This window comes from Vulpes vulpes, chromosome 13 (genome assembly GCF_048418805.1).
Source record: "Vulpes vulpes isolate BD-2025 chromosome 13, VulVul3, whole genome shotgun sequence".
In the NCBI taxonomy this organism is placed as follows: domain Eukaryota; kingdom Metazoa; phylum Chordata; class Mammalia; order Carnivora; family Canidae; genus Vulpes; species Vulpes vulpes.
Window position 1 is genome coordinate 92,724,350 of NC_132792.1, and position 12,581 is coordinate 92,736,930.

General features: G+C 37.9%; 1 protein-coding gene and 1 pseudogene across 2 annotated transcripts in view; one reads left to right on the forward strand and one right to left on the reverse strand.

The window, feature by feature from the left end:
• Window positions 1-12,581, forward strand: part of YES1 (YES proto-oncogene 1, Src family tyrosine kinase) — a 69,453-nt gene that overhangs the window by 9,249 nt on the left and 47,623 nt on the right. The window lies entirely within an intron of this gene.
• On the reverse strand, window positions 8,883-9,407 carry LOC112925744 (large ribosomal subunit protein uL23 pseudogene; annotated as a pseudogene).

Sequence of the window (12,581 nt, forward strand, 5' to 3'; positions counted from 1 at the left end):
GGAATTAATCTAATGTCGAAGTTTGTCCCTTTTTTTTTTTTCCTGTTTCCCACCCGTTTACTTGTCATAGGCATTAAGAAGGAAGAAAACCTGTTTTGTAGCAGATGGTATGCTCCACTTGTAGTTCATATGTATTATCACGGTTAGGTATTTGAAATACCTTTTCAAAATACAAAAAAAAAAAAATTGTGAATGAGATAGTTATTTATTACATGTGAAGAAACTAAGGATCAGAAAATGTATGTAGGGCAGCCCCGGTGGCTTAGAGGTTTAGTGCCGCCTTCAGCCCAGGGCATGATCCTGGAGACCCGGAATCGAATCCCACGTCAGGCTCCCCACACGGAGCCTGCTTCTCCCTCTGCCTGTATCTCTGCACCCCCACCCCCTGTGTCTCTAATAAATAAATAAAATCTTAAAAAAAAAAAAAAAAGAAAATATATGTAGTTTGCTAAGGTCACATGACTAGTGATGACTAGTGGAACTGAATTTACTTGACAATAAGCCTGTTCCCTATAAGACAACTTCCTTAGGGATAAAGAGAGTGATGGAAAGGAGGATTTCTTTTTCCTTATTCCTTAAACTGTACATTTTTGTTGGGGCTGAGAATTTTCAACCACTTACAGTTTTCTTTTTAGTTGAAGTAGCTTTGTGATACATATTTCATAATGGCAATCAAGGTCAGATATTATATGAACTGAAAAAGATGTATTATTACACTAAACTGTAGTAAATGCTTTCTTTTTGTAGATTTGGCTTTGTCATGAAAAATTGTTATACTAATTCCAAAGCATTCTTTATCTTTTAATAATAAGATGTTCAGCCCAGATTAACAAAGAGACAATGTTTGGATGTCTTTTCCAATCAAGTTTTTTTTGTTTTGTTTTGTTTTTTTAGATCTAAATTTGATTTATCAAAAAAACAAAGCAGGCAAAAGATTGGGTATTAGACTAAACTGTAGAAAATGCTGTCCACTTGTAAGTTTGGGTTTGTAAAATATATGTGGAGTCTGTGTGTATATAGTCAGCTTCTGTCTTTCCCTGACACTCCTCTCCCCTACATTGAGTTTATGCTCAAACATGACTGACTCTAAAGCTGGCTCAAATTTCTAATATGCAACATTGCCTTTATTTCTACTAATTAAATCATTTATTCCTAGATGAGTTGGTAGAAATACATGGAAGATCTGCATTGTCTGAATGGTCCTACGTCACATTTTGGATATGCTAGAGAAAGAGAGCATGCTTTTAAATTTGCCCAGTTTATTTATTTATTTATTTTTATTATTATTATTTTTTAATTTGCCCAGTTTAAATGGCAGTTTCCTACACCTTGGTACAGACTCATCAGCCATTCAAAGCTTCCCTTCCTTCTGAAAGAAACTAGGATTCTTCCATACTGGCTTGTTCCTGTGAATATTATTGTTACACAAATTCCTTACTTTCTGGATGAAAAGTCTCATCTAAAGCTCCAAATGGAAATTTTGTTTGCTACTGATTTACTACAGTGTCAAATTTCATTGACAAAGATTTCCTTAAAGATCTTAGAAGTCTTTTCTTCTTTTCCTTCCTTTTATTTCTTCAGTTGTATCTAAGAATGTACCCTTTGTCCTCTTTTTTTTTTTTTTTTTTTTAAGATGTAGTTATTTATTCATGAGAGACACTGAGAGGCAGAGACATAGACAGAGGGAGAAGCAGGCTCCCTGTAGGGAGCCCAAGGCTCAAACGGCTGAGCTACCCAGGCGTCCCCCCTTTGTCCTCTTTAATAAGCTGAAGCATTGTTTTCTTTTAAGATTTTATTTATTTATTCATGAGAGAGAGAGTGGCAGAGACACAGAGGGAGAAGCAGGCTCCATGCAGGGAGCCCAATGCGGGACTCGATCCCCGGTCTCCAGGATCACACCCTGGGCTGAAGGCAGGCGCTTAACTGCTGAGCCACCCAGGTGTCCCTGGAGCATTGTTTTCTAATAGAAATGCTAGGTTGATTTTATAGGATTATTATTCCACATAGAATATCTATCGTACAACTTTTTTACACATCACTCCCAACAGTTCCATCATTGCCCATGTTTATTAAGTCTACATAAGTATTGGCAGATAGGTTTTAAATTGTTGTGCCAAGTCTAAATGATAAGAGTGGCTGCTACCAGAATGTAAACTCTATGAAGGTAGGGAGGGATCTTTGTTTTGGTTACAGAAGTTATCCCAAGCATCCAGAACAATAGCACAGAGTAAGCAGCACTAATTAAATGCTTTAAATTGTATGACAGTGTAACAGTCTGCTGGCAGTGTTTGCTTATCATGGGCATGGGAGAAAGAAATGTCAACAAATAGCTAGTTCCTCATTAGAACCTCATGCAGTAACCACAGTTGCTTTTTACTCAGGGCTCCGTGGAGTGGCAGGCCTAGAGCTAAACTAGTGGCATCAGTGCTCAGGTTGAATTCAAATAAACATTGTACCTTTTTTTTTTAAGATTTATTTATTTATTTATTCATGATAGATGTACAGAGAGAAGGAGAGAGGCAGAGACACAGGAGGACGGAGAAGCAGGTTCCACACCAGGAGCCCGACGTGGGACTTGACCCCGGGACTCCAGGATCGCGCCCTGGGCCAAAGGCAGGCGCCAAACCGCTAAGCCACCCAGGGATCCCCTAAACATTGTACTTAAATCTTTTTTTTTTTAATTTTTTTTTTTTATTTATTTATGATAGTCACAGAGAGATAGAGAGAGAGGCAGAGACACAGGCAGAGGGAGAAGCAGGCTCCATGCACCGGGAGCCCGATGTGGGATTCGATCCAGGATCTCCAGGATCGCGCCCTGGGCCAAAGGCAGGCGCCAAACCGCTGCGCCACCCAGGGATCCCCATTGTACTTAAATCTAATGGAGAAACTGAAGTTTGATTTGGCAGTGACTTGTAAGTCTTAAAAAGCAGTAAAAAAAAAAAAGTATATACAACAAGGGGATTTCTTTTCTTTATATTTTATTCTTATATCCCTAGCAGCTGTACTTTCCTTTTTTTTTTTTTTTAGATTTTATTTATTTATTCATGAGACACACACACACACACACACACACACACAGAGAGAGAGAGAGAGAGAGGCAGAAACAGGCTCCATGCAGGGAGCCTGATGTGGGACTCCATCTTTAGTCCCCAGGATCACGCCCTGGCCTGAAGGCGGCGCTAAACCGCTGAGCCACCCAGGTAGCAGCTGTACTTCTTAAAAACTCTGGCACGCATCAGTTCCTCTTACATTATGTTGAGGTGAATGAGTTACATGCATATATCTGGTTGCAAGTAGAGCTAAGAAAAATAGTCTTTTGGCAGGGCTACCTTCCAGTGACAACCTTAGAAGGGAAAAATGAATTTTTGGTGGAAGAGTAGTTGTTTTTGCCACAGAAGGGGAGAGAAAGTAACCTATCAGTTAAAAAAGTTAGACATCTGTATGGAAATATGCTATTTGGTTGTAGAAACGGGTAGAATATTTGAAAGTTGTGGATGAAGATGATACCTTTTTTTGTTTTTAAAGTAAGCGCTGTGGTGAACACCCTCATGACCCCGAGATCAAGAGTTGCATGATTTACTGACTGAGCCAGCCAGCTAGGTGCCCCTGAGATGCTATCTTCTTATTTAACATGTTAGTACAGAAGCAAACTAATTATGATGGAAAAAGTCAAATATCCCAGCACCTTCTGGAAGTTTGCTTTTTTGCAAGCAGAGCATGTAAAAATACAATTTCATGTTTTAGGTGGTAAAAGAAGCTATAAAAGTATTTGCTGTTTTGAACTTAATTATGGCCAGTAGAAAAAAGTTATATGAAAATTATAGAAAGAACTCTTGGAGTAGGGACCATTTTGTCCTGGGTTTATATTAAAAGTAACAGGAAAAGTAGTTCTGGACTTCAAGAAGATGTATGCCCTGGGCTTTAGGAAATGTATGAAAACCAGTAAGAGTCTGTGATTTCAGATTCTGACACACGGTATACCACCTAAAAGGATGAAAAGTCTAAAAATGTCCCAAACTTTTTATATGAAGAGCTTGAGAAGCACTGTATGTGGGAGCGGGTCAGAAAAGAATTATGGATTGTATCTGCATTTATGTAGTCCTTTTAGTGATTGAGAAATGATAGTAATTAGCAATATCAAAGAATTTGGTAGGAATAGTGGCAGGTTATGATGGAGCTAAAGCCCTACCCCCATCTCATCTCATTACTCCTCACCCCCTTAGCTTCTCCTGCTGGGATTTTTTTTTTTCTTCTTCTTCTTCTTCTTCTGCTGTGATTGTTTGATTTTTTTTTTTTTTTTTTAATGACCAGAACTTTAGTCAGAAGGAGGAACTCATGATAAAGGTCAAATAGAGGAGAAGGTCAAGAACCTCTTAGGATGTTGTCAGAAGATGAATAGGATTTTTAGAATGACTGATACCTAGAAAAAAAAATGACAATGTAGATGATTCTTAGAGATAAATTCAAAGCTAGAAGGAAGCCACAGATGCACAACTTAGGGAAGGTGACATAATAGATAACAGGAAATGCCTAGCATGTCTTCTTTTTATCTCCTGACTTCTGTAACAAGAGGATGCCCTTTAAATTAGAAAAGCTAGGGACACCTGGGTAGCTCAGTGGTTGAGCATCTGCCTTTGGCTCAGGGCGTGATCTTGGAGTCTCAGGATCAAGTCCCACATCGAGCTTCCTGCATGAAGCCTGCTTCTGCCTCTGCCTGTGTTTCTGCCCCTCTCTCTTGTGTCTCCAATGAATAAGTAAATAAAATCTTAAAAAAAAAAATTAGAAAAGAGAATAAGAAAGTAGATAATGGCTAAGGGGTCATCTAGCTTCTAGGTCCAGAAGAATTCTGTGTGAGTGTCCTGAAAGACATTTCTGATATAATAGAGAAATAATAGAGAAATCACAGAGACAGGTAGATGTTTCAAAACACACACACACACACACACACACACACAAACACAAAAAAAAACCACATTAAACAATACCTTAAATGGGGTTTGTTTACTTTCATGTCTGTTTCTGGGCTTTCATTCTTTCCCAAATATTGTTTATTCTTGTGCCAATACTACATACATGAATGATGAGGACCATGAAAACAGCAGCAAGAAGAGCAGTTAATGTTCATTGAGTATTGCCTGCATGCCAGTCACAGTGATAAATACTGGATATTTTAAGTAGTTCACTTCTGACAAAACTCTATGAGTTAAGTATTTTTCTTTTGAAAATCTGACTTAAGTATTCTGACATTTAGTAATTTTATTTAATGAAAGGATTTAAAAAAATACAGAATCCTGCACAAATTTGTTTCATCATTGTCTACAGGCTGTGCTATTCTTTGCATCTTTCCAGTTTTAGTATATATGCTCTCAAAGTGAGCACTGAGTTTCTTTTTTTAAAGACATTTACTTATTTGAGAGAAAGAGCATGCACACATGTGCAGAGGGAGAGAGAAAAAAAGTTTTTTTTTTTTTAAAGATTTTATCTATTTATTCATGAGAGACAGAGAGAGAGAGGCAGAGACATAGGCAAAGGGAGAAGCAGGCTCCATGCAGGGAGCCCGACGTAGGACTTCATCCTGGGACTGTGGGATCACGCCCTGAGCCAAAGGCAGATGCTCAACCGCTGAGCCATCCAGGCGTCCCAGAGAGAGAAAATCTTGAGCAGACTCCCTGCTGAGCATGGAGCCAGTCATGAGACTCAGTCTCAGGATCCTGAGATCACGACCTGAGTCAAAATCAAGTCAGGTGCATACTGACTGAGCCATCCAGGTGCTCTGAGTTAGTGTTCTTAATATCTGTATTTTTACAGATGAAGATATAAAGCTGTGAGAAGTTACTTTTTTTTTTTTTTTTTAAGTAGGCTCCTCATTCAGCATGGAGTCCAACTTGGTGCTTGAACTCACAAGCCTGAGATCAAGAGTTGAGGTGAAGGGCAGCCCCGGGGGTGGCGCAGTAGTTCAGCGCCGCCTGCAGCCTGGGGTGTGATCCTGGAGACCCGGGTCGAGTCCCACGCTGGGCTCCCTGCATGGGGCCTGCTTCTCCCTCTGTGTCTCCCCCTCTCCCCCGCCCCCGTGTGTCTCTATGAATAAATAAATGAAATCTTTAAAAAAAAAAAAAAAGAGTTGAGGTGAAGAGTCCATCGCTTAACTAAACAACCCCAGGCACCCAAGAAGTTACATTTACTCCTGTACAAGCTAGACATTCCCACCCCCTCCACTTGAAAAACAGTTGCAAATATCATGTCTTATTATTACCCTTAAGTAATACTTTAGCTTTTATTTCCTAAATACAGGGATGTTTTCTTAACTGCAATACAGTGATTAAATTTAGAGATTTTAACAAAGCTATTTTATAATTATCCAATATACAGTTGTAGGTTGAATTGTGTTCTCCCAAAAATAGTTTTGTTTTGGGGATCCCTGGGTGGCTCAGCAGTTTAATGCTACCTTCGGCCCAGGGTGTGATTTTGAAGTCCCGGGATCGAGTCCCACATCGGGCTTCCTGCCTGGAGCCTGCTTCTCCCTCTGCCTGTGTCTTTGCCTCTCTCTCTCTCTCTTTGTGTCCCTCATGAATAAATAAATAAAATCTTAAAAAAGAAAACAAAACTTTTTTTAAAAGATTTTATTTATTCAGAGGGACACAACGAAGCAGAGATACAGGCAGAGGGAGAAGTAGGCTCCAGGCAGGGAGCCTGATGTGGGACTCGATCTCGGACCTCAGGATCACACCTGCAGATGCTCAACTACTGAGCCACCCAGGCGTCCCTGTCCTTATTCATTTTTTTAAAGAGATTTTATTTGAAAGAGACCACATGTGAGAGAGGGGAGGGGCAGAGGGAGAGAGAGAAGCAGACTCCCCACTGAGTGGGGGAGCCCATGGGGCTCAATCCCAGGACCCCGAGATGATGACCTAAGCCGAAATCAACCTTAACCAACTTAAGGTTGATTATCCAACTGAGCCACCCAGGCACCCCTGTGCTTATTCATTTTGATGCTCAAATTTATTGTTTTTGGTCAGCAAGGTCTTCAAGATGGCCCCATGTACTTTGGTATATTCCCATCATTTTCTGAGTACTACTTTATTTTTTTGGTGTGAGATGTCTCAGGCTCATCTTGTACTTACCTTGCTCTGATTGTTTACTCAAGAAGCATTGATTCCTTTTAGCAGGTATCTATGGTTTTGAATGGTTTGTTTTTAAGGTGTATTTTTATAATTGGCTGTTTTTAGTATGTAAAAGCTATTTCTATATATATTTTGTAATTGTATATAGAATTTTGTATAGAAATTTTGTAATTGCTGTAAGTATTTTGTAATTGGTTTATATAAATCTCTTGTTTATGGGGCACCTGGATAGCTTAGTTGGTTAAGCATCTGCCTTCGGCTTAGGTCATGATCCTGGGATCAAGCCCCGCATCCGGCTCCCTGCTCTGCAAGGGGCCTGCTTCTCCCTTTTCTCTGCTTACTACTCCCCCTGCTTGTGCTCTCTCTGTCAAATAAAATCTTAAAAAAAAAAAAATCTATGTTTTTGATGGTACTTCGTTTAATTTTTCTAGTTTTTTTCCATATAAATAATCATGCATAAATAATTATTCTGACCCAACTCATTTCTAGTATCCATCTTATTTGGTATGTTATCTAATTGCATTGTTTAGTACTTTCAGAACAGGTCAAAGTATTATTATAAATTTAGTAAGACTGTTTCTAAGGTTTGCCATTAAGCCATGATGCCAGAGTTTATTTGAGCTTTAGCTCTAGATATATAATAGAAGGATTCTTATATATATATTTTTAAAGATTTTATTTATTCATTGAGAGAGAGAGAGAAAGAAGGAGCAGGGGGAGGGGCAGAAGCAGGGAGCTTCAGGGATTGTGACTTGAGTTGAAGGCAGATGCTTAACTGACTGAGCCACCCACTCTAGGATTTTTCTATTTCTGTGTCATGTTTCATCTTACTAAGTAGGAGTGGATACTGACTTAATTTTTTAATTTATTTTGAAATAGATAACTTTTCTTATTTTTTAATACTATGAATTATGAATAGACATCCTAATACAAAACTGTCCTTATGGGGATCCTTGGGTGGCTCAGCAGTTTGGTGCCTGCCTTTGGCCTAGGGCATGATCCTGGGGTCCCGGGATCGAGTCCCACTTCGGGTTCTGTGCGTGGAGCCTGCTTCTCTCTCTGCCTGTGTCTCTGCCTCTCTCTCTGTGTGTGCCTCTCATGAATAAATAAATAAAATCTTTTAAAAAAAACCTATCCTTAGATTCTGAGAATAAACTACATATTTTTTTAGTAGAGAAGTACACAACAGTGGTTATGAGCACTGTCCAGTATAGTAGTCAAGGGGGAAAAAAAACAAGCTGAAGGAGAACTCTGTTTCCTCTGTACAGTACCCACAGAATACTCTGGTTAACAGACATACGGGTTTTTTCCCATACCAGCTAATTTAACCAACACCAGCTGGGTGTTCTTTAGTTCAATTCTGACACTATTTACCTGGAGTTAGCATTAGATCCTACAGATTAAAAGCTCAGTTTTTCAAGACTGCTCCCTTACCCTCAATCTCAAGTGCCAGTTGCAAATAATGGATTCTCAGATTGCCCACAGCTTCTATCCAACAAGGTTATGAATTGGGAGTTCCAGCAACTCCCTCCTCAGGTTTGATAATTTGCTAGAATGGCTAACAGATCTCTGGAAAACAGTTGATTTACGAGATTAATGGTTTATTACAAAAGAATACAACTCAGGAACCACCAGGTGGAAGAGATGCATAAGGCAAAGCATGTGGGAAAGGGCATGAATTTCCAGGAAAGCCACCCTTCTAGCACCTCCCAATGTTCACCAACCTGGAAGGTCTTTGAGCCCTTTCAGTTAGGATTTTTTTTTTTATGGTGAAAAAATTTATATTTAGATTTATAGCCGGCTGGACTCAGTTTAGATGATCCCAATTTTGTTGGCAACATCCAAAGCATCATAGTCAGGAGCCAGTCGAACATATGCTTTCTTCTCTCCATCAGGCCTGATCAAGGTGTTGACCTTGGCCACATCAATGTCATAGAGCTTCTTCACAGCCTGTTTGATCTGGTGCTTATTGGCCTTGACATCCACAATGAACACAAGTGTGTTGTCTTCTGTTTTCTTCATGGCTGACTCAGTAGTTAAGGGGAACTTGATGATGGCATAGTGATCAAGCTTGTTTCTCCTGGGGGCTCTCTTTCGAGGATATTTGGGCTGCCTTCGGAGACTCAGGGTCTTGGGTCTTCGGAATATAGGTGACGTGCGGATCTTCTTTTTTTTTTTTGTGACTGTGCACGCCTTTCAGCACCGCTTTCTTAGCTTTCAAATCCTTTGCTTTGGCTTCGGCTTTGGGAGGGGCAGGGGCTTCCTTCTTCGCCTTCGGCGCCATCTTCGTGAAAAAATCAGTTAGGATTTTTATGGACTCTTCTTTACATAGAAATAGCTGGTTAAATCACTGACTGTTGGTTATTAGCTTAACCTCCAGCTTCTTTTCCCTTCCATGAAATGAGAGTGTACAGTGGGCTGAAAGTCCTAACCACCTAATCATGCATGGTTGGTCCTCTGGTGACCAGCCCCCTACCCTTAGGGGCTTTCCAGAAATCACCATATTAACATAAACTCAGATGTGGTTGAAAGAGACTTATTATGAGGATCAAAAGGTGTTCCTTTTACCACTTAGGAAATCCCAAGGGTTTTTAGGAGTTCTATGTCAGCTCATTGGCTCTAGCATTCTTCTGGTACCTATTCTTCTGGGTTATGAGTGGTTGGGAAGCAGGTATTTTGATAACCCAGAATATCTGTTGAAACAGTACTACAACCAAGAAAATTGCATTCACTAAAAGACAAATGGCCTCTACCTATCTGTTAGGTTAAATCTTTATATCAAAAGGTTAGAAAAATTGAAGGACCAGTTAGATATGTTTTAAGATGAGAGAGTAGAAAAGCTACATTATTTTATTCTTTGTGCTGCGTTTTCAGGGCTGTCCTAGACTCTAAATCTGAAAAACAAAACATTGTTGACCAAAACATCAGTGATCAAATATGGTGGGAGAGGAGAGAATGCTGCTGCTGGTCCTTGGTGGTTATAGAATACAAGGGATTTTCAGTGCAGTTACTTCTCGGGAAGACTAATTAGCTAGTGACTAAGTAGTACTTATATTTGCTAGCTATGCAAGAAAGGATTCCTGAGCATAGGAAGAAAGAGATTTACCTTACTGAGAACGTCTTCACTAGATCTTGCCCTTGTTCCCCCAATTTTTTGGCTCTATCAGTATTTGGCTATCACTAAAAAGATAAGGAAGCTTTTTCTTGAATGCTTTGGAAGAGATTAAAGAGCATAGGATTAATTTATTCATGTGTCAGAAAATTTAATTTACCCATGAAATACATACTGTTTTAATGTTTTTTGGAAAAGGTTTGAAGTATTTTCATACTTGTTGATTTCTTTAGGTTCTTTGAGCTAATTTTATTAATTTCTGTATGTCTAGATACTCATCCTTTTCATCTAGTTAAAATTTTATTAGGGTGTTATACAAAGTTCCCTTTTGTGGTCTTTTCAAATCCTCAAAGGCTTTAGCACTCTTCTTAGACCTAATACTATGTTTTTTGTTTTGTTTTTTGATAAGATTAAATCTAGCAATGTATTTCACTGATTTTTATTTGTAAACCATATTTATTTGAATTTTTTATTATAATAGTGAAAGAACAGAAAAAAGAAAAGTTAATGAATTAGAAACAACAGAAAAGGAAATTTCATTATGATTTACAAATACTCCTTTTTGGGTTTTTTTTTCTGGCTTTTATTTTTTAATTCCTTTTTGGTAGTAAATGTGTAAGGCTATGAACTTTGCTCTGAATATAGCCTTTACTGCAGCTCACTTATGAGGTAGAAAGTTGTTATTCTTTTTATTTTATAACTTAGTCTGTTTCTTCTTTGACACAAGTGTTGGATCATGAAAAAGCTTATATACTCATTTAGGAAAACTTGGGGACATTTTTTTTTTTTAAATCTTTACACCTAATGTGGAGCTGGAACTCATGACCCTAAGACCAAGAATTGCATGCTCTATCAACTGAACCAGTCGGTGCCTCAAACAGAACATTCTTGTGTTATCATTTCCTTAGGTTTTATAGCATGTATTCTGTTGTCAATACGCAATAAATGATAAAAACATCAAAAAATTGTTCCAGTCAGAAGTAATGTATTCATGTATATATGGATGATTTAAATAGATTTCAATATCTATTCTCCAAACCAGAAATACTATAAAATGTGGGCCATAATTATATGACAAATGTTGATATAATTATTAAGTTAAGCAAACTTTTTTACATACTTGCTCTGAGCAAGCAAATACTGCTAATATGTTAAGATTCTGGTAATAGCATAAGGTAGTTATTGGAGAGTAAAAAAAAATTCTTAGTTGGAAACTTCCACTCCTCTGAGAAACCTTGAAAATCAAACATGTTTTATTTTTTATTTTTATTTATTTTTGTTAAGATTTTGTTTATTCATGAGAGACACACAGAGAGAGGCAGAGACATAGACATAGACAGAGGGAGAAGCAGGCACTTTGCAGAGAGCCGGATGCAGGACTAGATCCCCGGACCCCGGGATCACAACCTGAGCCAAAGGCAGATGCTCAACTGTTGAGCCACCCAGGCGTCCCAAACATGTTTTTTTTTTTAATAAGACTTTAGAAAATGTTTTATATTCACATAGTTTTACATGTCTTTAAAAAATGCTATCAGGATTCAATAGTACAGAGGTAAGGAATAGTTCAGAAATATTGTACCAAGATTTTGGCTTTAATTCTTAAAGTTATGCTAAGGAACTCAAATAAGTGATCATTCTTAGCTCAGGGTAAAAGGCTTATCATACAGTATGAAGGTAGAAGGAATGAAAACATCAGGTTTTCTTTAATTGAGAACTTGATCTTTTAATGCAACAGCTTTATCAGATTAGAACATTCACACAATTTCCACAGTAATTTTTTACTTCATACTATTTCCACAGTAATTTTTTACTTCAGAAAGTAAAAGTAGGCAACTTCATATTCTTTGGAGATTCAAATTATAGATGGAATGAAGTTCTTCAGAACATATGTCAAGCAGATATATTTGTTTTTATGATACAGATACAGTCCATGGAGCTCAATTATTTAAAAATTTGATATGTATCAAATTCTTTTTTTCCCCATAAAATTTAATTCATTCAAGTATCTATAATATTTCTTTTTTTTAATCTATAATATTTCTACATGGAAATAATAGCTGTTGCTAAGTAATAAGCAATGCAAAAACTAATATTATCAATTGCTTTTGCCACCTTGAATTGATAAGATGATGTCAGAGGTATCTGGAAATGGTCACTGTGCATTTTGCCTTTCTAATATAGCTGCTGTTTTCTTCTCACCCATTTTATACTGACATTTGAGGTTAGAGCAGTTTTTGAAGTCATAGCATTGTCAAGTCTTAGAGCTTAAAGGGGATGTAGGTAATTATTAAATTAATCTGATATGTTAATTTACTGTGGGTTGAATTAATTTTTTTTTGAATTAATTT